Source organism: Procambarus clarkii, chromosome 38 (genome assembly GCF_040958095.1).
Source record: "Procambarus clarkii isolate CNS0578487 chromosome 38, FALCON_Pclarkii_2.0, whole genome shotgun sequence".
Lineage (NCBI taxonomy): Eukaryota > Metazoa > Arthropoda > Malacostraca > Decapoda > Cambaridae > Procambarus > Procambarus clarkii.
In genome coordinates this window covers 32,902,774-32,929,904 of record NC_091187.1, presented here as the reverse complement: position 1 = coordinate 32,929,904, position 27,131 = coordinate 32,902,774, and the positions used below count along the sequence as shown (strand labels likewise).

Genomic DNA, 27,131 nt, shown 5'->3' with positions numbered 1-27,131 from the left:
AGGGAACACATGTGTCAACTAAAATGTCTACTATGTGCTGTAGAAGCACAAACTCTTGTAATAATTGTAATATGTATGTTCAATATATTTATATTTAATTTTTTTTGTTTTTTCTTTTTTTTTTTGGCCAATTTTTTTTTCTCATTTGTTATCAAGGGATTTGCATGAAACTTGCACACCTTGCTCAATGGACGCCTATCTGCAAGGGTGCCAATTATGAACGAAATCTGTCGAAGTCAAGCTCAGCTACAGGTGGCCGAACTTGGATCTTTATTTTACTCTGGAAAGTAATTTACACCTTCAAATTACTTCAGAGCTTTCATTTATTAATCAATTTACATGCAAATTACACCTTATATGTAGCGTTTGTGCTTCTACAGACTCTATTAGACATTTTAGTCCAAAGTCTATTTGTTGATTTTATAAAAATTTATAAATATCATATATTGCATATTTTTTTAGTAGGGTAACTTTGAAAAATTATATTCTTGCACTAAACACTTTTTTGATAAAACTGATCACTAGAATCCTTTATTATGTGCTTACTTTAATATCTGAGTGTTATAGAAATGATTTTAGTTGACACATGTGTTCCCTGAAACTATTTGAAAATTCGTTGTTTATTTTTGTTCTCCTTTTCTGTTTAGGGTGTGATGATGAAACTTGGACCAGCTGCAGCACTTTCTATAACCATTTCATAAAAAAATTTATAAGCAAATTGAACCACTTTTAATTTTACATCGATATGCCCCCTTAAGGTAAAATGGAGAGACACTCAACTGGTGTTCCAAAGGGTCAAGGAACATCTCTCTAAAGCTACTGACGATTTTACGCGGTTACAAAACGCTCATGCTAAACCTACGAGAATAGGACCTGGATCTTTAGTAATGATCCTCAACCAGCGACGAGATGATCTCATGTACAAACTGACTGAGAAGTTTTTTGGTCCCTACAGAGTTCTTGAGCATATCACAGGTAATAAGTACAAGCTGGAAAACCTAGCCACTGGAGAACAAGTACATGAGCATTTCAACCACATGAAATTAGTCCGTCTGACTGTTGACGATGACACCCCGACTCCTGTCCCTGACAAAGTACAGTGTGACCCTACCACTGTGACACCCACTTCGGTCTCAGACACGCCCAGCGATACTACCCCACCACATACTCACACATACAATCTTCGGTCCAGACCTGTTATTTCGACAGTACACCACCAACAGTCTGATGATTCATCTTTGTGTGACTGTGGTGTTCCAGTCTGTAAGGGACAATGGATGCGTTCTGTCTGCTCCCCTCTCCCTGCCTGTTCGTACATGGCAGAGGAAGACTACGTTCGTGATGGATTAGCACCTGAGAATTCATAGTTTATGACTAGATTTAAGAGTGATTACAACAATCGTTCCGCAACCCTCGGTTCAATGTATATAGACCCTTCCATCTCAGGTATCTTTATTCGTAGTTTATTGATCTTGTCGTGTCTCTATACACTTTGTAGGTCCTAGTGTTCCTGCCACGTTCATGCTCTCCGTATTTTAGTGGAAATGTCGCTTATTCTATGTATTGCCATGTAATATATTGTGCCTACGTTAGTGTCTGCCGTTTATAATCTACTTAACAAGTAACAATGTGGCTGAGCATCATGAATGCCTACGCACAACTTCTGGTCCGCTGCCACTACTGCTACCGCCTCTACCTGCAGCCGGACCTCCCGCCTCCAGATGCGCAGACATTTAGCTAGTTAGTCATGATGCTCCATAGATAGCTTAGTTTGAGGATTATATTTAAGAAATGTACTCATTATTCATGCATGTCTGAGACTGTGTTGGACGGCTCAAAACTTGTTTGTTTACGGCCACTATAGGTAAATCACTGTATATAATGTTAGTTAGGTACACGCCCAAGGGTTGTCAAATTTTTCAAGCAGATCACCAAGGACGCCGATGATAGCGTGCCGAGCGGTGTTGGACGCCAGTTAGGCGCCATACACATAGGGTGACCTAATAACCTCTTAAGCTAAACAACTTAATAAGTATCAACAACGTGACAGTAGATTTTAATGCAATCTACTCTGCGCCTGCAGACCTCAGACCCTTCAGACACCCCCCGGGCATCAGAGCATCTACACGCGCTCCCTTACACACTCTACAAGCTAGTTCGTGGCCCGTGTAGAAGATATATATATATATATTTATAATAAAACTAAGAGAAAGCAGCGGACGTTTGGTACTCCAATTCCTGCCCACAACCTAATCATTCTTCAACAACATCGACCGATGTAACAGGGGGTGTTAGGGAGTGCTGTGTAGGGGGGGTGTTAGGGAGTGCTGTGTAGGGGGGTGTGGTGTTTGTGTGTTACTGAGGAAGTCTTGGTTGTAGGGTTGATGTAAAGTCATGACTTGGTTACTGACTTTAATACTTAATATGATTACATGACTAGTAGCTACCAAGCTTGGCGGGCGTCCTGTACGCTCTATTGTTTACCTTCTCTCTCTCTGGCGTCCCAGCCGCCGCACATAGAAAACGGATGGTACCATTTTCTGTGAACATGACATCCCTCCTTTTCTTTAAAAAGAATGAATACAGGATGTCTACCATGCTTGTAGCACAAAGCAAAGTTATTGACACAAAGTAAGTTATTAAAATATCAAGAGATACTGCATACATTTAACATTAATTAAGCACACAAAGAATTTAAACTACTTAATCTTTACCACAAAGGATTTCAATGTTAAAAATACATATGCAATGTTAAACAAACATGAAAGAAACTGTAATACAAAGTTACAAAAAATTGAATGAGATTTCTGCATTATTCAAACAATATTAAATTTAGTTTAGCATAATAAGTAAATACTTTTCATTACATAGGAACACAATTAATCATCAAATCGTGTAGGGCGTTTAACATGACGTTTAGGACGAGAGTCCTTAAATGCAATAACATCCCTTGATGAATTGTTTGTCGGGTTATAACTATTTTTTTCTTTTTCTTTTGCACGACTTTGCACTTCATCATTTTCTACACTAGTTGGAATCACTTTGAAATAAGCCATATTACGTGTTATACTATGATCTCTATTACTAGCTGTTACCATAGTTCCTTTTACACTAATCACTTTATATGGTTTTGTATCATACGGCATATCTAACTTTCCCTCTTTTTTCTTTTTAACGAGAACAGTGTCACCAACCTTTATGAACTGTTCCTTTGCACGTTGATCATGAGCAATTTTCATTTTGCCCTTGGCTAGTGCATCCTTCTGAGCGAGACGTTTATCCGTTACCTCGGCTGGCATGACGGGTAGTGCGATTCTCATAGGACGTCCAAATAAAAGTTCACCAGGTGACTTGCCCAGTGTTCCATGCGGTGTTGCACGGTAGTTCCTGAGAAAAGCATACATAGCTTGTTTCCAGGATCGTCCTTCGGCATGAGCACAGCGTACCGCTTTCATGAGAGGTTGCATGAATCTCTCAACTTCTCCATTTGCTTGAGGATGTAGTGGCATCACACGGCGGTGTTTGAATCCAATATGCTCAGCAAAGTTGACAAAGTCATGTCCATTGAATGGCGGTCCATTGTCCGTCTTGACAACTTCAGGAATGCCAAAGTTTGAAAAGATCTTGTCAAGTTTCGGGATGACGGCCTTTGCAGATGTGGAATTGATGATTTCTACTTCTGGATAACGTGAGTGATCATCAATGACTACCATCAAGTACTCTCCAGTTGGTAGTGGTCCGCAGAAGTCCATTGATACTTCCGTCCATGGTGCAGCAGGTAGTGGTGAAGGTTGTAGAGGTGTTGGTCTTGAAGTATCCACTGCAGCTTGGCAAGGGACACAGGCATCATGCATATCCTTTGCTTGACGATCAATGCCAGGAAACCACACCTTTTCTCGTAGCAGCTGTTTGGTCCTAACAAGACCTTGGTGTCCTTGATGTGCAAGCTTCAGAGCACGTTGCTGGAGAACAGCTGGAATAACGATACGAGTACCTCGCAGCACAGTGTCGCGTTGTTGCGTAACACTTAATTCTGTCTGGATGCGTTCAAGTGCTATGAATGCATCTTGGTCAACTCCTGAGGGTGGGATGCGTGGAAACTTTTTCTTAGTCAATGCATCCACTGTTGCTTGCAGAGTTGGGTCCTCCAGGGTTGCAGTACGGATTTCATCAAGAGTGAGAGCCTTAGGGACTGCATCACAGGTTACAGAGTGTACATATTCCTCGGCAACTTGCTGATGCTTGGTGATGGTGAAACTGTTTGCAGGATGTCGACTGATGTAATCAGCGGGATTGCCTGCACCCGGCTTGTATTTCACCGTAAAGTTGTATGGTTGCAGACGAAGAGCCCATCTCTCAATGCGAGCTGGTGGTTTGGACTTTGGATTATTGAAGATGGTCTCCAACGGTTTGTGGTCAGTGACCATCGTGGTGAAGGGCGCACCAAGCAGATACACATTGAAGTGTTCACAGCCCCATACAAGAGCAAGAGCTTCCTTCTCTGTCTGACTGTATCGTTGCTCAACATCTGTGAGAGAACGGCTGGCGTAGGCAATTACTACTCTGGAATCTGGTTGACCAGGTTTGTGTTGGGCTAAAACAGCACCTAATCCAACAGGACTAGCATCCACCGTTAACTCAGTGTCCATTGATGGATCAAAGTATGCAGCAGTCGCATTCTCTACTAGTGCATCTTTCACAGCATCAAATGCATTTTGCTCGATATCGCTCCAGTACCATGATGCATTTTTCTTCAGGAGCTCACGTAGAGGCTTTGTAATGGTAGCAAAATCTGGAATGAAGCGAGAACAGTAGTTTGCCATTCCCAGAAAACTATGTACTTCAGTGGACGTTGAAGGAGGTGCAGCATTCTTGATATCTGCAACTTTCTTAGGATCTGGAGACAGACCTTTGTCACTAAGTACATGTCCAAAGAATTCAATTTTATGTTGATTGAACTCACACTTTGCTCGGCTTAGCGTCAAATTCTTTTCTCGTAAGCGTTGCAATGTTGCACGAAGAGCTTTGTCGTGTTCAGCTTGGGTACGGCCATAAACAATGATGTCATCAGACATGTTGTCAGCATTAGGTATATCTTGCAATACCTGGCTGATGATGTGCTGGAATACCTCGGCAGCACTGTTAATACCAAAACTCAGGCGCTTGTACCTATACAGACCTCGATGTGTCGTAAACGTTGTGATGAAGCGACTCTCATCATCAAGTTCAAGCTGATGATAGCCCTTGTTTAAATCTAACTTGCTGAATACAGTTGCACCATTCAAGCGGTAGATCATATCATCTACAGTGGGTGTAGGATGGCGTTCACGCATTATTGCCTTGTTGGGAACACGCATGTCCACACAAATGCGTATCTCATCTGGATTCTTCGGCTTTGGTGGAGTGACAATTGGGCTTACCCATGGTGTTGGGCCTGTTACTGGTTCAATGATATCTAGTTCTATCAGCCTATCCAGTTCAGCATCGACTTTCTTGCGAGTATGGAATGGTTGTCGGCGATGTGGTTGGGCAACTGGAATTACATCTGGGTTGATATGCAGATGTACTTTGCTATCAGTATAACAACCTATGGATTTAAATCGATCCGAAAATTCAGCAACAATACCATCAACATTGTTTGCAGATTCCACTGCTACAGCATTAGAAAGCTGAAGTAGCCCCAATTTGGTTGAAGTCTTGTAACTGAGTATTGAGTAACAAACATTATCTTGGTGTGGGTAGTCTCCTCCACAATTGTAACATTTATTGTTGACACCCTCTGATGTGGGTCGTTGTGACTGCTTGAGTCTTGTTCCTTGACCCCAGTTGTGACGTGGTTCTCGGCTCAATTTACTGTTAGGTTTGGCATGATATCTTCTTTGATTACGATGTCCTCCCTGAACCTTACATACCTCATCACTGTTAGTAACAGTGGCAGAACCGTTGTTGGCACTGCACTCCATGACACGAGCATCACGTGCAGCATCTTCCATTCGACGAGCAATATCCAGTATCTTGGTAAGAGAACTGTCATCATCAACAAGTTCTAGAGCTCTTCGACGAAGACGTGTAGATGTGCATGTTTCAATTATTTGCTGTTTGATTTCTTTGTCAACATCAGCAAACTCACAATGGGCTGCTAAACCCTGCAGACGTGTGTGGTATTGATCCACAGTTTCATTAGAGAGTTGTTTTGCTCTCCTGAAATGCATAATTTCCATAGCAGTATTTTGCCTTGGTTTGAAATGCTCTGTTAGTTTGGCTTTGGCAGTGTCATAATCTTTGGCACCACCAGTGTCTTTCAGTGTGTCAAAGATGTCACAAACTCTATCACCTGCATAATGAAGTAGAAAGGCACGCTTTCTTTCAGCACTTTTGATGTCAGAAACTATCAACAAATTTTCAAACTTTTTAAGCCATTTGACCCACCTCTGTGACAGGTTTGTCTGGTCACAGTCAGGATCAAATGCAGGAAACTGAGGTATATTTGCCATTTTTACTGAATAAATGTAACTTATCACTTAAATGTTCCTCAGAATATTAAACACTTACTGCACTGTATATGTTAGTCAAGAATTCACTGTAATTACTTTAATTTTGCAAAGCACACAAGCATTTTAATGCAAAAGTTCACAACAGTGCACAATATAGCAGCAACTGACTTCTTACCTAGCCCTTGTGTACATGTGTTGTTCCTACTCACAGCAGCAGCACAGCAGTTGGTACAGCAGCAGTTGGTACAGCAGCAGTTGGTACAGCAGCAGTTGGTACAGCAGTTGGTGCAGCAGTTGGTACAGCAGTTGGTACAGCAGTCAGTTCAGTGTGATGAATTTTGTAGCACGAAGCGTCGTTTCGTAACCAAAACATCAGGTTTTGTACACATCAATGCGTCGTTTCGAACACAACGTCGGCAGATTCCTCAGTACACAGTTTCTTCAGCACAGCTTGGGTAGCACACAGCTTGGGTAGCACACAGCATTGGTTAGCACACAGCATCGTTTAGCACACAGCATTGGTTAGCACACAGCATCGGTTAGCATACAGCATCGGGTATGGCGCTCACAGCTTCTCTTCCTCCTCCAGGCAGCATGCTTCTCCCTTGTGTTTGAAACTGAACAAATACCTGCGTTCACAGTTCATCCTCGTCGCCAATGTGGTGTTTGTGTGTTACTGAGGAAGTCTTGGTTGTAGGGTTGATGTAAAGTCATGACTTGGTTACTGACTTTAATACTTAATATGATTACATGACTAGTAGCTACCAAGCTTGGCGGGCGTCCTGTACGCTCTATTGTTTACCTTCTCTCTCTCTGGCGTCCCAGCCGCCGCACATAGAAAACGGATGGTACCATTTTCTGTGAACATGACAGGGGGGGTGTTAGGGAGTGCTGTGTAGGGGGGGGGGGTGTCAGGGAGTGCTGTGTAGCGGAGGTGTTAGGGAGTGCTGTGTAGGGGGGGTGTTAGGGAGTGCTGTGTAAGGGGGGGATGTTAGGGAGTGCTGTGTAGGGGGGGATGGGTGTTAGGGAGTGCTGTGTAGGGGGGGGGTGTTAGGGAGTGCTGTGTAGGGGGGGGGTGTTAGGGAGTGCTGTGTAGGGGGGGGGTGTTAGGGAGTGCTGTGTAGGGGGGGGGTGTTAGGGAGTGCTGTGTAGGGGGGGATGGGTGTTAGGGAGTGCTGTGTAGGGGGGGTGTTAGGGAGTGCTGTGTAGGGGGGGTGTTAGGGAGTGCTGTGTAGGGGGGGGTGTTAGGGAGTGCTGTGTAGGGGGGTGTTAGGGAGTGCTGTGTAGGGGGGTGTTAGGGAGTGCTGTATAGGGGGGGGTGTTAGGGAGTGCTGTGTAGGGGGGGATGGGTGTTAGGGAGTGCTGTGTAGGGGGGGTGTTAGGGAGTGCTGTGTAGGGGGGGTGTTAGGGAGTGCTGTGTAGGGGGGGTGTTAGGGAGTGCTGTGTAGGGGGGGTGTTAGGGAGTGCTGTGTAGGGGGGGATGGGTGTTAGGGAGTGCCGTGTAGGGGGTGTTAGGGAGTGCTGTGTAGGGGGGTGTTAGGGAGTGCTGTGTAGGGGGGGTGTTAGGGAGAGCTGTGTAGGGGGGGATGGGTGTTAGGGAGTGCTGTGTAGGGGGGGTGTTAGGGAGTGCTGTGTAGGGGGGGTGTTAGGGAGTGCTGTGTAGGGGGGGGTGTTAGGGAGTGCTGTGTAGGGGGGTGTTAGGGAGTGCTGTGTAGGGGGGGATGGGTGTTAGGGAGTGCTGTGTAGGGGGGTGTTAGGGAGTGCTGTGTAGGGGGGGTGTTAGGGAGTGCTGTGTAGGGGGGGGGTGTTAGGGAGTGCTGCGTAGGGGGGTGTTAGGGAGTGCTGTGTAGGGGGGGTGTTAGGGAGTGCTGTGTAGGGGGGGTGTTAGGGAGTGCTGTGTAGGGGGTGTTAGGGAGTGCTGTGTAGGGGGGGTGTTAGGGAGTGCTGTGTAGGGGGGGGTGTTAGGGAGTGCTGTGTAGGGGGGGGGTGTTAGGGAGTGCTGTGTAGGGGGGTGTTAGGGAGTGCTGTGTAGGGGGGGTGTTAGTAGTAGGGATGACATCTCACAGACGATATTTTTTTTTGGCCAGAGGACCCCTGTGAGTCGTACGACTCACAGACGATATTTTGTTTCTGGGAAATATCGTCTGTGAGTCTTGGGGGTTTTCAGGCAAATTTGGGGAGTCACAGATTTGGAAGTAAGGAATTCTTATGAGAAAAATAATTTCCGAGATCTTAGAAGTTTGTTAAGCATTCTTATGATGAAAATAAGTAGGAAAATCTTAAAGAAAAGTTTTAGAAAAAATCGTGTTTGTGTCAGAGCATTTCCAGGTAAACTCTATGGACAACCTTTGCCCGTTTTCAATCACACATTTGTAAAAGGACCATTTTCAGAGAATATTGTCTTAGATGTTTTGTTAAGGAAAACAGACAACTTAGCCATAACATTTAGTTTTATATCCATTTACGGCTATTTCACCTGTAAAGACCAAATTGAACAGAGCCCAGTTATAGCCAGAATTTCGTCAGAGACTATTTTTACCTAAAAATGAACAGAGTCCACTTTGTGAGCAAAATTAGTCAGAGACAGTTTTAAGCTCATATTTCATCAGAGTCCAATTATCAACAGAAATTCGCCAGAGTCTACTTTGAGAGCAAAATTCGTCAGAGACAGTTTTAAGCTCATATTTCATCAGAGTCCAATTATCAACAGAAATTCGCCAGAGTCTACTTTGAGAGCAAAATTAGCCAGAGACAGTTTTAAGCTCATATTTCATCAGAGTCCAATTATCAACAGAAATTCGCCAGAGTCTACTTTGAGAGCAAAATTAGTCAGAGACAGTTTTAAGCTCATATTTCATCAGAGTTTAATTATCAACAGAAATTCGCCAGAGTCTACTTTGAGAGCAAATTTCATCAGTGTCCTGTAATCTGTGAAAATTTGACAGAGTCCATTTTATACCCAATTTTCGTCAGAGTCCAGTTTATGCTCAAATTCGCCAGAGTCTACTTTAATAGCAAAATTCATCAGAGTCCAGTTCTTGATCGAAATTCATCAGAGTCCAGTTCATGATCGAAATTAATCAGAGTCCAATTAAAGACCCAAATTTGACAGAGACCACATTTTCGCTACTAGCAGTCCAATCCCCCTGAAATTTTAAACAGTCATATTTCAGACGTACTACATAAGATCAAGTCAGTTACTGAGCTCCAGCTCTTGTCCCCCTGTATTTGCATATTTTCTCTATATTCAGCTGTGTTCTTCACATTTTTTCCATGTTTTCTGTGTTCATTCCATGTTCTACAAATGTTCACAGCATGCTCAGTTCAAATTTTTTCTGCCGTTTTCCCCGTATGTTCACTATGTTCTTTGTCATATTTTCATGTGCATCATATGTTCTCTGTATAACTTTTATACTCAATATTCATGTTCTCAATGTTCTTAGCTTGTTCTTCACATGTTCAGTGTTCATTCTTTGTATTCCCTATGTTCCTTATCATGTCTTCATATTCTCTATAAGTTCATATTCCCTGCATGTTCACTCTATTCATCAACTTTTTCTTACATGTTTTCTGTGTTCACCGTATGTTCACTGTGTTCATTCTCTTACTTAACCTCAATTTTTTTTTATGTTCTTTGTTTCTTCCATTCACTAACTAGTTCTTTGTCAAATAATATTATACTGCATTACAGTTCCCTCAACAATTTTAGTCACCAAGTTTTATTTTCAAAACTATGTCAAAGTAATTCTCGTTGTCAACTTAATAGTTCTACCAACCCCGTTCTAAAACAAATCTACACTTTATTCAGTTCCAAATTTACAAAAGACAAACCTTTCTTGTAACTTCTTAACTAAAAATCTTTCGCCAATCAACTGAAACATAGTCACTTTCCTCATTTCTCAACTAACTTATTATCCAATCAACCAAAAATTGTCAAAGGAATCTTTCCAACACTGTTCATAACTAAACTTATTCCCTAGTCATCAGAAAATAACCGTGTTCTTCATGTTTCATTGTCATTTCATAACTAAAATTATCCGCCAATCATCAGAAAAGTCATGTTCATCATGTTTTGTCTTTTGCTCAACTAAAAGTATTCATCGGTCAACTAAAAATAGTTACTTCATCATGTTTCCTTGTCATTTCTTAACTGAAATATCACTTCTCTCATCTGAAAATAGTCAGGATTAATCTCATTCAACACCGTTCTTAACTAAAACAACCTTTCGCTTAGCTAAAAATTGTCAAAGGAATCTTTTCAGCACTGTTCATAACTAACTTTATCCATCGTCAAGTAAGAAAATATAGTCAAAGATATCTATCATCATCGTTCTTAACTGACATTTATACTTTGTGGAGCACTAAAAATAGTCAAATGTAACTTTTTCAACACTTTCGTAACTAAAATTATATGTCGCTAAGTAAGAAAAAATAGTCAAATGTAACTTTTTCAGCACTTTCGTAAAATTATATGTCGTTAAGTAAGGAAAATAGTCAAAGGTGCTCTCCGTAACACCAAAGTTACTCTTCGAGAAGTCAAAGACACTCTTCAATACATCAAGGACTTACTCAAAGACACCAAAGTTACACTCTAAGACATCCTTCGAGACATCAAAGTTAATATCTAAGACAACAAAGTCTTTCTCAGAGCTATCAAACTTGTTCTCAAAGTCATCAAAGTTATTCACAGAGTCATCAAAGTTAATCTAAGACATCATTTTTCATCAAAGATATTCTCTCTAAACTATCAATGTTCTTCTCTAAGACATAAAAGTTATTCTCAGAGTCACCTTCGTTCTTCAGAGAAACTTTCCAAAACATCTTTGTTCATCAAGTTATTCTCGGAGTCATCAAAAGGTATTCTCTAACTCACTTTTGGTCATTAAAGTTAATTTCTATGTTATAAAAGTTTGTCTCAGAGACATCTAAAGTTAATCTTAGAGTTATCAAATGTAATCTCTAACTCACTTTTGTTCATCAAAGTTGATCTCAGAGTTAACAAAGGTAATCTCTAACTCACTCTCGTTCATCAAAGTTGTTTCAAAGACATCAAAGTTAATCTCAGAGTTATCCAAAGATATTCTCATGTCCACAAAAGTTATTCCAAGAGACGTCAAAGTTAATCTCAGACATCTTCGTTCATAAAAGTTATTCTCAGAGACATCTAAAGTTATTCTCTAAGACATCAAAGTTATTCTAAGAGCTATCAAAAGTTATTCTCAGTCATGATATGTTATTCTCTAAGTAACCTTCCATTCATCAAAGACATTCTCTAAGTCCTGAAAGTTATTCTCTAAGACAGCAAAGTTATTCTCAGAGTCATCAAAGTTATTCTCTATGTCATCAAAAGTTATTCTCTGAGCTAACAAAATACTACTTATGTTCTCAGAAGTCATTCTCAAACTCATCAAAGTTATTCTCAGAGTCATCAAAAGTTGTTCTCTAAGACATCAATGTTGTTATCTACGACATCAAAGATGTTCTGTAAATCATAAAAGTTAATCTTTAAGTCACCTTCGTTCATTAGAGAAACTTTCCAATCCATATTCGTTGACCAGAGTTATTCTCAGAGTCATCAAAGCGATCTCTAATTCATCTTCGTTCTCCAAAAAGTTGTTCTCTAAGACACCTTCATTCATCAAAGAAACTCTCCTTCTTCCATCATGTTATTCTTTAAGACATCTCCAGTCATAAAATTTTCTCCAAAATGTAACTAGCTCAGCTTTTCATACCAAACCTGCACATCTGTTAAAACATATTTTCTTAGTCACTTTACCCTAAAACTGTTCTCAGAACTACACTGCCCAAATCCTACGTAACCTATCCTCTCCACCCAATGTTACTTAGTAAACTTAACCTGCATAACCTAACTTTACCTATCTTACCTTACCTTACCTATCTTACCTAACCTAACCTAACTTTACCTATCTTACTTAACCTAACCTAACTTATCCTGCTTAACCTAACTTACCTATCGTACCTAACTTTACCTATCTTACCTAACTTAACCTGCATAACCTAACTTTACCTATCCTAACATAACTTACCTTACCTTACCTATTTTACCTAACTTTACCTATTTTACCTAACTTACCTACATTACCTAACTTAACTTAACCTGCTTAACCTAACTTACCTACATTACCTAACTTAACCTGCATAACCTAACCTGCTTAACTTAACTTACCTTACCTATCTTACCTACATTACCTAACTTAACTTAACCTGCTTAACCTAACTTACATACATTACCTAACTTAACTTAACCTGCTTAACCTAACTTACCTACATTACCTAACTTAACCTGCATAACCTAACCTGCTTAACTTAACTTACCTTACTTTACCTTACCTATCTTACCTAACTTACCTGACTTAACCTAACTTATCCTGCTTAACCTAACTTACCTACATTTACCTAACTTAACCTGCCTAACCTAACTTTACCTACCCTAACTTAACTTACCTACATTACCTAACTTAACCTGCATAACCTAACCTGCTTAACTTAACTTACCTTACCTATCTTACCTAACTTACCTTACCTTACCTAACTTATTTAACTTATCTTACCTATCCTAACGTAACCTAACTTGCTTTACCTAACTTAATCTTACATTCCCAAACTGATGTATCCTAACTTATCTAGTCAAACCAGACATGATTTAACTTACATAATTATTCCTTCTTGTCTTTTGTGTTTCGTCAATCATTGTCTCATATTCATTTACTCATTTCATTAGTTAATTTCTCAAATGGTCACTTTTGCATTTCAAGTGCTATTTGTTAGAGATTGGATATTTAAGCATTTCAAAGAATTTTTGTTATATATGGGCATTTACTCATTTCATTAGTTAATTTCTCAAATGGTCACTTATGCATTTCAAGTGCTATTTGTTAGAGATTGGATATTTAAGCATTTCAAAGAATTTTTGTTATATATGGGCATTTACTCATTTCAAGGGATAATTTCTCAAATGGACGTTTTTGCATTTCAAGGGTTATTTGTTAAAGTTCATCAAGTTGCCCATAAGTTGTATTTATTATGTTTGTTATCATTTATTCTTATTCCCCAACCCCTTAACCTAACCTCTTGTAATCGTAGTGTATTTAGTAGGTTCTATCATATGTTCTTATTCCCCAACCCTTTAACCTAACCTTTCAGATGTAGTTTTGTTTCTCCTTTTTGTATATTTTTGCCCAAACCTTCTTTCCTTCTTTTACTTTGTTTTCACATATAAGTTCATTCTTTATCATAGTAATAATAAAAATTACAATAGTAAAGAATCAGATCTATTAAGACTTGAAATTGAGAAACAAGAGCTCAAGGGAGTGAGAGCATGAAAGAAGAGCAAGGAGTAAGAGAGAGGGGGCGGAAGAAAATGGGACCAAAGAAGAGAGAATGAGAGAGAGTGTGGGCATGGGAGCACTAAGACTTGAATTTGAGAAAAAGAAAAACTAAGTGAATGAGAGTGAGGGTGTGAGAATGGGAGCATTAAGACTTGAATTTGAGAAACAAGAGAGCATTTGAGCAAATGAGGGAGAGAGAGGGGGAGGAAGAGAGAGAATAAGGGAGAGAGATAGAAAAGGAGGGTTAGAAGGAGTAGGAGAATTAAAGTAAAAGAAGGAAAGAAGGTTAAGTGGGATGGTGGGTTTGGGTAAAAATATACAAAAAGGAGAAACAAAACTACATCTGCAAGGTTAGGTTAAAGGGTTGGGGAATAAGAACATATGATAGAACCTACTAAATACACTACGATTACAAGAGGTTAGGTTAAGGGGTTGGGGAAGGTTATCTTGAGATGATTTCGGGGCTTTAGTGTCCCTGCGGCCCGGTCCTCGACCAGGCCTCCACCCCCAGGAAGCAGCCCGTGACAGCTGACTAACACCCAGGTACCTATTTTACTGCTAGGTAACAGGGGCATAGGGTGAAAGAAACTCTGCACATTGTTTCTCGCCGGCGCCTGGGATCGAACCCAGGACCACAGGATCACAAGTCCAGCGTGCTGTCCGCTCGGCCGACCGGCTCCCTCCGACCGACCGGAATAAGAATAAATGATAACAAACATAATAAATACAACTTATGGGCAACTTGATGAACTTTAACAAATAACCCTTGAAATGCAAAAACGTCCATTTGAGAAATTATCCCTTGAAATGAGTAAATGCCCATATATAACAAAAATTCTTTGAAATGCTTAAATATCCAATCTCTAACAAATAGCACTTGAAATGCATAAGTGACCATTTGAGAAATTAACTAATGAAATGAGTAAATGCCCATATATAACAAAAATTCTTTGAAATGCTTAAATATCCAATCTCTAACAAATAGCACTTGAAATGCAAAAGTGACCATTTGAGAAATTAACTAATGAAATGAGTAAATGAATATGAGACAATGATTGACGAAACACAAAAGACAAGAAGGAATAATTATGTAAGTTAAATCATGTCTGGTTTGACTAGATAAGTTAGGATACATCAGTTTGGGAATGTAAGATTAAGTTAGGTAAAGCAAGTTAGGTTACGTTAGGATAGGTAAGATAAGTTAAATAAGTTAGGTTTAGTTAGGTAAGGTAAGGTAAGTTAGGTAAGATAGGTAAGGTAAGTTAAGTTAAGCAGGTTAGGTTATGCAGGTTAAGTTAGGTAATGTAGGTAAGTTAAGTTAGGGTAGGTAAAGTTAGGTTAGGCAGGTTAAGTTAGGTAAATGTAGGTAAGTTAGGTTAAGCAGGATAAGTTAGGTTAAGTCAGGTAAGTTAGGTAAGATAGGTAAGGTAAAGTAAGGTAAGTTAAGTTAAGCAGGTTAGGTTATGCAGGTTAAGTTAGGTAATGTATGTAAGTTAGGTTAAGCAGGTTAAGTTAAGTTAGGTAATGTAGGTAAGTTAGGTAAGATAGGTAAGGTAAGGTAAGTTAAGTTAAGCAGGTTAAGTTAGGTAATGTAGGTAAGTTAGGTTAAGCAGGTTAAGTTAGGTAATGTAGGTAAGTTAGGTAAAATAGGTAAAGTTAGGTAAGATAGGTAAGGTAAGGTAAGTTATGTTAGGATAGGTAAAGTTAGGTTATGCAGGTTAAGTTAGGTAAGATAGGAAAAGTTAGGTACGATAGGTAAGATAGGTAAGTTAGGTTAAGCAGGATAAGTTAGGTTAGGTTAGGTAAGATAGGTAAAGTTAGGTTAGGTTAGGTAAGATAAGATAGGTAAAGTTAGGTTATGCAGGTTAAGTTTACTAAGTAACATTGGGTGGAGAGGATAGGTTACGTAGGATTTGGGCAGTGTAGTTCTGAGAACAGTTTTAGGGTAAAGTGACTAAGAAAATATGTTTTAACAGATGTGCAGGTTTGGTATGAAAAGCTGAGCTAGTTACATTTTGGAGAAAATTTTATGACTGGAGATGTCTTAAAGAATAACATGATGGAAGAAGGAGAGTTTCTTTGATGAATGAAGGTGTCTTAGAGAACAACATTTTGGAGAACGAAGATGAATTAGAGATCGCTTTGATGACTCTGAGAATAACTCTGGTCAACGAATATGGATTGGAAAGTTTCTCTAATAAACGAAGGTGACTTAAAGTTTAACTTTTATGATTTACAGAACATCTTTGATGTCGTAGATAACAACATTGATGTCTTAGAGAACAACTTTTGATGACTCTGAGAATAACTTTGATGAGTTTGAGAATGACTTCTGAGAACATGAGTAGTATTTTGTTAGCTCAGAGAATAACTTTTGATGACATAGAGAATAACTTTGATGACTCTGAGAATAACTTTGCTGTCTTAGAGAATAACTTTCAGGACTTAGAGAATGTCTTTGATGAATGGAAGGTTACTTAGAGAATAACATATCATGACTGAGAATAACTTTTGATAGCTCTTAGAATAACTTTGATGTCTTAGAGAATAACTTTAGATGTCTCTGAGAATAACTTTTATGAACGAAGATGTCTGAGATTAACTTTGACGTCTCTTGGAATAACTTTTGTGGACATGAGAATATCTTTGGATAACTCTGAGATTAACTTTGATGTCTTTGAAACAACTTTGATGAACGAGAGTGAGTTAGAGATTACCTTTGTTAACTCTGAGATCAACTTTGATGAACAAAAGTGAGTTAGAGATTACATTTGATAACTCTAAGATTAACTTTAGATGTCTCTGAGACAAACTTTTATAACATAGAAATTAACTTTAATGACCAAAAGTGAGTTAGAGAATACCTTTTGATGACTCCGAGAATAACTTGATGAACAAAGATGTTTTGGAAAGTTTCTCTGAAGAACGAAGGTGACTCTGAGAATAACTTTTATGTCTTAGAGAAGAACATTGATAACCATCAATAGAGAGAATATCTTTGATGAAAAATGATGTCTTAGATTAACTTTGATGACTCTGTGAATAACTTTGATGACTTTGAGAACAAGTTTGATAGCTCTGAGAAAGACTTTGTTGTCTTAGAGAATAACTTTGAAGACTTAGCGAATTAATATGTTGAACGAAAGTGAGTTAGAGATTACCTTTGTTAACTCTGAGATTAACTTTGATGAACGAAGATGTCTTAGAAAGTTTCTCTGATGAATGAAAGGCTACTTAGAGAATAGCATTTTGATGACTGAGATTAACTTTTTGATGACTCTGAGAATAACTTTGAGGATGCGAGTAAATTTTTGAATGTTTGAGAGTGTCTTTTGATATCTCGAAGAGTGCCTTTGAAGTCTTAAAGGATGTCTTTGATGTCTCGAAGGATGTCTTAGAGTGTAACTTTGGTGTCTTTGAGTAAGTCCTTGATGTATTGAAGAGTGTCTTTGATTTCTCGAAGAGTAACTTTGGTGTTACGGAGAGCACCTTTGACTATTTTCCTTACTTAACGACATATAATTTTACGAAAGTGCTGAAAAAGTTACATTTGACTATTTTTTCTTACTTAGCGACATATAATTTTAGTTACGAAAGTGTTGAAAAAGTTACATTTGACTATTTTTAGTGCTCTACAAAGTATAAATGTCAGTTAAGAACGACGATGATAGATATCTTTGACTATATTTTCTTACTTGACGATGGATAAAGTTAGTTATGAACAGTGCTGAAAAGATTCCTTTGACAATTTTTAGCTAAGCGAAAAATTGTTTTAGTTAAGAACGGTGTTGAATGAGATTAATCCTGAATATTTTCAGATGAGAGAAGTGATATTTCAGTTAAGAAATGACAAGGAAACATGATGAAGTAACTATTTTTAGTTGACCGATGAATACTTTTAGTTGAGCAAAAGACAAAACATGATGAACATGACTTTTCTGATGATTGGCGGATAATTTTAGTTATGAAATGACAATGAAACATGAAGAACACGGTTATTTTCTGATGACTAGGGAATAAGTTTAGTTATGAACAGTGTTGGAAAGATTCCTTTGACAATTTTTGGTTGATTGGATAATAAGTTAGTTGAGAAATGAGGAAAGTGACTATGTTTCAGTTGATTGGCGAAAGATTTTTAGTTAAGAAGTTACAAGAAAGGTTTGTCTTTTGTAAATTTGGAACTGAATAAAGTGTAGATTTGTTTAAGAACGGGGTTGGTAGAACTATTCAGTTGACAACGAGAATTACTTTGACATAGTTTTGAAAATAAAACTTGGTGACTAAAATTGTTGAGGGAACTGTAATGCAGTATAATATTAATTGACAAAGAACTAGTTAGTGAATGGAAGAAACAAAGAACATAAAAAAAAATTGAGGTTAAGTAAGGGAATGAACAAAGTGAACATACGGTGAACACAGAAAACATGTAAGAAAAAGTTGATGAATAGAGTGAACATGCAGGGAATATGAACTTATAGAGAATATGAAGACATGATAAGGAACATAGGGAATACAAAGAATGAACACTGAACATGTGAAGAACAAGCTAAGAACATTGAGAACATGAATATTGAGTATAAAAGTTATACAGAGAACATATGATGCACATGAAAATATGACAAAGAACATAGTGAACATACGGGGAAAACGGCAGAAAAAATTTGAACTGAGCATGCTGTGAACATTTGTAGAACATGGAATGAACACAGAAAACATGGAAAAAATGTGAAGAACACAGCTGAATATAGAGAAAATATGCAAATACAGGGGGACAAGAGCTGGAGCTCAGTAACTGACTTGATCTTATTTACTACGTCTGAAATATGACTGTTTAAAATTTCAGGGGGATTGGACTGCTAGTAGCGAAAATGTGGTCTCTGTCAAATTTGGGTCTTTAATTGGACTCTGATTAATATTGATCAAGAACTGGACTCCGATGAATTTTGCTATTAAAGTAGACTCTGGCGAATTTGAGCATAAACTGGACTCTGACGAAAATTGGGTATAAAATGGACTCTGTCAAATTTTCACAGATTACAGGACACTGATGAAATTTGCTCTCAAAGTAGACTCTGGCGAATTTCTGTTGATAATTGGACTCTGATGAAATATGAGCTTAAAACTGTCTCTGACTAATTTTGCTCTCAAAGTAGACTCTGGCGAATTTCTGTTGATAATTGGACTCTGATGAAATATGAGCTTAAAACTGTCTCTGACTAATTTTGCTCTCAAAGTAGACTCTCGCAAAATTCTGTTGATAATTGGACTCTGATGAAATATGAGCTTAAAACTGTCTCTGGCTAATTTTGCTCTCAAAGTAGACTCTGGCGAATTTCTGTTGATAATTGGACTCTGATGAAATATGAGCTAAATACTGTCTCTGACTAATTTTGCTCTCAAAGTAGACTCTGGCGAATTTCTGTTGATAATTGGACTCTGATGAAATGTGAGCTTAAAACTGTCTCTGACGAATTTTGCTCTCAAAGTAGACTCTGGCGAATTTCTGTTGATAATTGGACTCTGATGAAATATGAGCTTAAAACTGTCTCTGACTAATTTTGCTCTCAAAGTAGACTCTGGCAAATTTCTGTTGATAATTGGACTCTGATGAAATATGAGCTTAAAACTGTCTCTGACGAATTTTGCTCTCAAAGTAGACTCTAGCGAATTTCTGTTGATAATTGGACTCTGATGAAATATGAGCTTAAAACTGTCTCTGACGAATTTTGCTCTCAAAGTAGACTCTAGCGAATTTCTGTTGATAATTGGACTCTGATGAAATATGAGCTTAAAACTGTCTCTGACTAATTTTGCTCACAAAGTTGACTCTGTTCATTTTTAGGTATAAAATAGTCTCTGACGAAATTCTGGCTATAACTGGGCTCTGTTCAATTTGGTCTTTACAGGTGAAATAGCCGTAAATGGATATAAAACTAAATGTTATGGCTAAGTTGTCTGTTTTCCTTAACAAAACATCTAAGACAATATTCTCTGAAAATGGTCCTTTTACAAATGTGTGATTGAAAACGGGCAAAGGTTGTCCATAGAGTTTACCTGGAAATGCTGTGACACAAACACGATTTTTTCTAAAACTTTTCTTAAGATTTTCCTACTTATTTTCATCATAAGAATGCTTAACAAACTTCTAAGATCTCGGAAATTATTTTTCTCAAAGAATTCCTTACTTCCAAATCTGTGACTCCCCAAATTTGCCTGAAAACCCCCAAGACTCACAGACGATATTTCCCAGAAACAAAATATCGTCTGTGAGTCATACGACTCACCCGGGTTCTCTGGCCAAAAAAAAAATATCGTCTGTGAGATGTCATCCCTACTACTGGTGTTAGGGAGTGCTGTGTAGGGGGGGGGGGTGTTAGGGAGTGCTGTGTAGGGGGGGATGGGTGTTAGGGAGTGCTGTGTAGGGGGGTGTTAGGGAGTGCTGTGTAGGGGGGGTGTTAGGGAGTGCTGTGTAGGGGGGTGTTAGGGTGTGTTGTGTAGGGGGGGGTGTTAGGGGGGGATGAGTGTTAGGGAGTGCTGTGTACTGGGGGGTGTTAGGGAGTGCTGTGTGGGGGGGGGTGTTAGGGAGTGCTGTGTAGGGGGGGTGTTAGGGAGTGCTGTGTAGGGGGGGGTGTTAGGGAGTGATGTGTAGGGGGGTGTTAGGGAGTGCTGTGTAGGGGGGGTGTTAGGGAGTGCTGTGTAGGGAGGGTGTTAGGGAGTGCTGTGTAAGGGGGGGGGGGTTGTTAGGGAGTGCTGTGTAGGGGGGTGTTAGGGAGTGCTGTGTAGGGGGTGTTAGGGAGTGCTGTGTAGGGGGGTTGTTAGGGAGTGCTGTGTAGGGGGGGTGTTAGGGAGTGCTGTTTTAGGGGGGGGATGGGTGTTAGGGAGTGCTGTGTAGGGGGGTGTTAGGGAGTGCTGTGTAGGGGGGGGTGTTAGGGAGTGCTGTGTAGGGGGGTGTTAGGGAGTGCTGTGTAGGGGGGGGTGTTAGGGAGTGCTGTGTAAGGGGGGGATGGGTGTTAGGGAGTGCTGTGTAGGGGGGGTTTTAGGGAGTGCTGTGTAGGGGGGGTGTTAGGGAGTGCTGTGTAGGGGGGGTGTTAGGGAGTGCTGTGTAGGGGGGTGTTAGGGAGTGCTGTGTAGGGGGGGTGTTAGGGAGTGCTGTGTAGGGGGGGTGTCAGGGAGTGCTGTGTAGGGGGGGTGTTAGGGAGTGCTGTGTAGGGGGGGTATTAGGGAGTGCTGTTTAGGGGGGGGTGTTAGGGAGTGCTGTGTAGGGGGGGATGGGTGTTAGGGAGTGCTGTGTAGGGGGGTGTTAGGGAGTGCTGTGTAGGGGGGTGTTAGGGAGTGCTTTGTAGGGGGGGGTGTTAGGGAATGCTGTGTAGGGGGGGATGGGTGTTAGGGAGTGCTGTGAAGGGGGGTGTTAGGGAGTGCTGTGTAGGGGGGGGTGTTAGGGAGTGCTGTGTAGGGGGGGTGTTAGGGAGTGCTGTGCAGGGGGGTGTTAGGGAGTGCTGTGTAGGGGGGGTGTTAGGGAGTGCTGTGTAGGGGGGGGTGTTAGGGAGTGCTGTGTAGGGGGTGTTAGGGAGTGCTGTGTAGGGGGGGGGGTGTTAGGGAGTGCTGTGTAGTGGGGGTGTTAGGGAGTGCTGTGTAGGGGGGGGGTGTTAGGGAGTGCTGTGTAGGGGGGTGTTAGGGAGTGCTGTGTAGGGGGGGTGTTAGGGAGTGCTGTGTAGGGGGGGGGGTGTTAGGGAGTGCTGTGTAGGGGTGGGATGGGTGTTAGGGAGTGCTGTGTAGGGGGGGTGTTACGGAGTGTTGTGTAGGGGGGGTGTTAGGGAGTGCTCTGTAGGGGGGGGGGGTGTTAGGGAGTGCTGTGTAGGGGGGGTGTTAGGGAGTGCTGTGTAGGGGGGTGTTAGGGAGTGCTGTGTAGGGGGATGTTAGGGAGTGCTGTGTAGGGGGGTTGTTAGGGAGTGCTGTGTAGGGGGGTGTTAGGGAGTGCTGTGTAGGGGGGGTGTTAGGGAGTGCTGTGTAGGGGGGTTGTTAGGGAGTGCTGTGTAGGGGGGTGTTAGGGAGTGCTGTGTAGGGGGGTTGTTAGGGAGTGTTGTGTAGGGGGGGGTGTTAGGGAGTGCTGTGTAGGGGGGGTGTTAGGGAGTGCTGTGTAGGGGGGTTGTTAGGGAGTGCTGTGTAGGGGGGTGTAAGGGAGTGCTGTGTAGGGGGGTTGTTAGAGAGTGCTGTGTAGGGAGGGTGTTAGGGAGTGCTGTGTAGGGGGGGGATGGGTGTTAGGGAGTGCTGTGTAGGGGGGTGTTTGGGAGTGCTGTGTAGGGGGGTGTTAGGGAGTGCTGTGTAGGGGGTGTTAGGGAGTGCTGTGTAGGGGGGGTGTTAGGGAGTGCTGTGTAGGGGGGTGTTAGGGAGTGCTGTGTAGGGGGGTTGTTAGGGAGTGCTGTGTAGGGGGGTTTTAGGGAGTGCTGTGTAGGGGGGTTGTTAGGGAGTGCTGTGTAGGGGGGTGTTAGGGAGTGCTATGTAAGGGGGGAGGGTGTTAGGGAGTGCTGTGTAGGGGGGTGTTAGGGAGTGCTGTGTAGGGGGGTTGTTAGGGAGTGCTGTGTAGGGGGGTGTTAGGGAGTGCTGGGTAGGGGGGTGTTAGGGAGTGCTGGGTAGGGGGGGGGTGTTAGGGAGTGCTGGCTAGGGGGGTGTTAGGGAGTGCTGGGTAGGGGGGTGTTAGGGAGTGCTGGGTAGGGGGGTGTTAGGAAGTGCTGGGTAGGGGGGTGTTAGGGAGTGCTGGGTAGGGGGGGGTGTTAGGGAGTGCTGTGTAGGGGGGGTGTTAGGGAGTGCTGTGTAAGGGGGGAGTGTTTGGGAATGCTGTTAAGGGGGAGGTTGTTAGGGAGTGCTGTGTAAGAGTGGTGTTAGGGCGTGCTGTGTAGGGGGGTTGTTAGAGAGAACTGTGTGTGTGTGGGGGGGGGGGGTGTTATGGAGTGCTGTGGGCCGGGGAGGTTACCTGCTTGATACCTGCTTGATGGGGTTCTGGGAGTTCTTCTACTCCCCAAGCTCGGCCTGAGGCCAGGCTCGACTTGTGAGAGTTTGGTCCACCAGGCTGTTGCTTGGAGCGGCCCCAGGGCCACATACCCACCACAGCCCGGCTGATCCGGGACTTCTCTTAGAAAACAGTCCAGTTTTCTTTTGAAGATGTCCACGGTTGTTCCGGCAATATTTCTTTTAGTCGCTGGGAAGACGTTGAACAACCGTGGACCTCTGATATTTATACAGTGCTCTCTGATTGTGCCTATGGCTCCTCTGCTCTTCACTGGTTCAATCTTGCATTTTCTTCCATATCGTTCACTCCAGTACGTTGTTATTTTACTGTGTAGATTTGGGACCTGGCCCTCCAGTATTTTCCATGTGCATATTATTTGGTATCACTCTCGTCTCCTTTCTAGAGAGTACATTTGGAGAGCTCTGAGACGATCCCAATAATTTAGACGTTTTATCTCGTCTATGCGTGCCGTATATGTTCTTTGTATTCCCTCTATTTCAGCAATCTCTCCTGCTCTGAAGGGGAAAGTGAGTACTGAGCAGTACTCGAGACGGGACAACACAAGTGACTTGAAGAGTACAACCATTGTGATGGGATCCCTGGATTTGAAAGTTCTCGTAATTCATCCGATCATTTCTCTGGCTGACGCGATATTTGCTTGGTTATGCTCCCTAAACGTTAGATCGTCGGCCATCATTATTCCCAAATCCTTGACATGCTGTTTTTCTACTATGGGAAGATTCGATTGTGTTTTGTACCCTGTATTATGTTTCAGATCCTCATTTTTGCCGTACCTGAGTACCTGAAATTTATCACTGTTAAACATACTGTTATTTTCTGCTGCCCAATCGAAAACTTTGTTGACATCTGCTTGTAGTTTTTCAATGTCTTCAGCAGAGGTAATTTTCATGCTGATTTTTGTGTCATCTGCAAAGGACGACACAAAGCTGTGACGTGTATTTTTGTCTATATCAGATATGAGAATAAGGAACAGTAGCGGTGCAAGGACTGTACCTTGAGGTACAGAGCTTTTAACATCGCTTGGACTCGATTTTATCTGATTGACTGTTACTCTGTGTTGTGTTCGACAGGAAATTGAGTATCCAGCGTTCTACTTTTCCAGTTATTCCCATTGACCTCATTTGGTGAGCTATCACCCCATGGTTACATTTGTCGAACGCCTTTGCAAAGTCTGTGTATAAAACATCTGCATTTTGCTTTTCTTCTAGGGCTTCTGTGATTTTGTCATAATGGTTGAGTAACTGTGACAGACAGGATCTTCCCGCTCTAAATCCATGTTGTCCTGGATTGTGCAATTCATTGTTTTCCATAAAACTAGAAATTTGATTCCTAATCACTCTTTCAAACACTTTTATTATGTGTGATGTTAGTGCAACTGGCCTATAATTTTTTGCTAAGGCTTTACTCCCCCCCTTGTGCAACGGAGCTATATCTGCAGATTTAAGTGCTGCTGGTATCTCCCCTGTATCCAGGCTCTTTCTCCATATTACGCCGAGTGCTCTCGCTACTGGTACTTTACATTTCTTTATGAATATTGAATTTCATGAGTCAGGCCCAGGAGCTGAGTGCATAGGCATATTGTCACTTTCTCTTTCAAAGTATTCCGAGTTTGTGGTAATATCCGTTATATTATCTGAAGCTTGAATGCCATTCATAAATAAGCTGTCTGGGTCATCAACTTTCATGTTGTTTATTGGTGTGCTAAACATAGCCTCATACTGGCTTCTTAGAATTTCACTAATCTCTTTGTTGTCCTCTGTGTACGTACCTTCATTTGTAATTAACGGTCCAATACTGGACGAGGTTTTGGATTTTGATTTTGCGTATGTGAAAAAATATTTCGGATTTTTCCTTATCTCTTGTATAGCTCTCTGTTCCAATTCCATTTCCTCAGACTCATATGATCGCTTCAACGTTTGTTCTATTTCTTCGATCTCCCTGCTTAGGCTTATTTTCCTTGCTTGTGATAGTTGTGTCTGCCGAAGCATTTCCGTTATTTTTTTCCTTCTCCTGTACAGTCGTTTGCGTTCTCTTTCTAGAGTGGTCCTCTTTCTGCCCCTCCTCACAAGCACGTGCTTCAAGCAGACCTTGTAAGCTTCAGCTGTCAGTTGAGCTATTCCCTGTGTGGGAGTTTTGTCGCTTAAGACCGTCTCCCATTGAATGGTTGCAAGGTCTACATTTATTTTTTCCCAGTCAATCCTCTTATTGTTGAAATTGAATTGATTGAATATTTCTTCTCGCTTGTTGGGTCTCTTAGACCTACTACCGTTATTTATGCTAGTTCGCATTTCAATGAGCTTATGGTCTGAGTATGAAGTATCTGAGATTGTTATGTCTCTGATTAGTTCATCATTGTTTGTGAATAACAAGTCTAGTGTGTTTTCGTTCCTAGCTGGTTCTGTAATCTGTTGATTGAGCGAGAATTTGTCACAGAATCTCAAAAGTTCTCTGACCTGTGGTTGGTTATTTCCCAGGTCATTCCCTGCTATGATATTTGTGTTTGCCATTCTCCATCTTAGACTCCGTAAATTGAAATCTACAAGGAAGATAATATTTGGAGCTGGGTTTGCTAGGTTATCAAGTATGTTCTCTATTTTGTGCACCTGCTCTGTGAATTCCTCAACTGTTGTATCGTATCTGGCGGTTTATATATTAGAATAATAATTAGGTTTAGTTTCTCTACCTTAATTCCAAGTACTGTACCTCTACCACCTCATTAGTTGAGTTTAGTAGTTCTGTGCATACCAGGTCCTCTTTAATATACAGACCTACTCCTCTATTTGACCTAGTTTTTCTATCGCATCCATATAAATTATAATTTGGAATCCAGATTTCACCATCCATGTAATCTTTTGTATGAGTTTCCGTGAATGCCCCAAATATTGAGTTTGACTCTAATAGGAGGCCATTTATGAACTTAACTTTATTCCTTGACTTTGGCTTTAAACCTTGAATGTTTGCAAATATGAATGATTGTCCATATTGTGTGTCACTTCTGGACGGTTTTGGTAGTTCTCCCTCCTCTCTACCCTGACCCAGGGTGTGTTGTTGTGGCAATGGTTTGTCCAGTTTTGGAAGTGATACTGGTGCTGTGTGTGGGGGGAGTGGGGGGAGGGGGTGTTAGGGAGTGCTGAGTGTGTGTGGGGGGGGGGGTGTTAGGGAGTGCTGAGTGTGTGTGTGGGGGAGGGGGTGTTAGGGAGTGCTGTAGGGGGAGGGGTGTTAGGGAGTGCTGTGCTGTGGGGGGGGGGGTGTTAGGGAGTGCTGTGGGGGGGGGGTGCTAGGGAGTGCTGTGGGGGGGGGTGTTAGGGAGTGCTGTGGGGGGGGGGGGTGTTAGGGAGTGCTGTGTGTGGGGGGGAGGGTGTGTTAGGGAGTGCCGTGTGTGGGGGGAGGGGGTATTAGGGAGTGATGTGTGTGGGGGAGGGGGTGTTAGGGAGTGATGTGTGTGGGGGGAGGGGGTGTTAGGGAGTGCTGTAGGGGGAGGGGTGTTAGGGAGTGCTGTGCTGTGGGGGGGGGGTGTTAGGGAGTGCTGTGGGGGGGGGTGTTAGGGAGTGCTGTAGGGTGGGGGTGTTAGGGAGTGCTGTGTGTGGGGGGGAGGGTGTGTTAGGGAGTGCCGTGTGTGGGGGGAGGGGGTGTTAGGGAGTGATGTGTGTGGGGGAGGGGGTGTTAGGGAGTGATGTGTGTGGGGGGAGGGGGTGTTAGGGAGTGATGTGTGTGTGTGTGGGGGGGGAGGGGGTGTCAGGGAGTGCTGTGTGTGGGGGGAGGGGGTGTCAGGGAGTGCTGTGTGTGGGGGGGGAGGGGGGTGTTAGGGAGTGATGTGTGTGGGGGGAGGGGGGGGGAGGGAGTGATGTGTGTGGGGGGAGGGTGTTAGGGAGTGCTGTGTGTGTGGGGGGGGGAGGGAGGGGGTGTCAGGGAGTGCTGTGTGTGGGGGGGGGGGAGGGGGTGTTAGGGAGTGATGTGTGTGGGGGGAGGGGGTGTTAGGGAGTGATGTGTGTGGGGGGAGGGGGTGTTAGGGAGTGATGTGTGTGGGGGGAGGGTGTTAGGGAGTGCTGTGTGTGTGGGGGGGAGGGAGGGGGTGTCGGGGAGTGCTGTGTGTGGGGGTGATGAGGACAACAAAAAAATACATAGGGTTTTGTTAATTTTTTAGCAGGCGAGTGTGCGAGTGGTTTGAGTGACAAAGTGGGTGACAGTGATGTAACTATTTACAAATATTATAAGGTTAGCTCTTAACACTTTGCCTGGCTCGGAGGGCCACCCACAGCA

At 42.0% G+C, this 27,131-nt stretch overlaps 1 pseudogene; it reads right to left on the bottom strand.

The window, feature by feature from the left end:
* LOC138372319 (pleckstrin homology domain-containing family A member 3-like) overlaps positions 1–27,131 on the bottom strand; it is a 72,075-nt pseudogene that overhangs the window by 31,119 nt on the left and 13,825 nt on the right.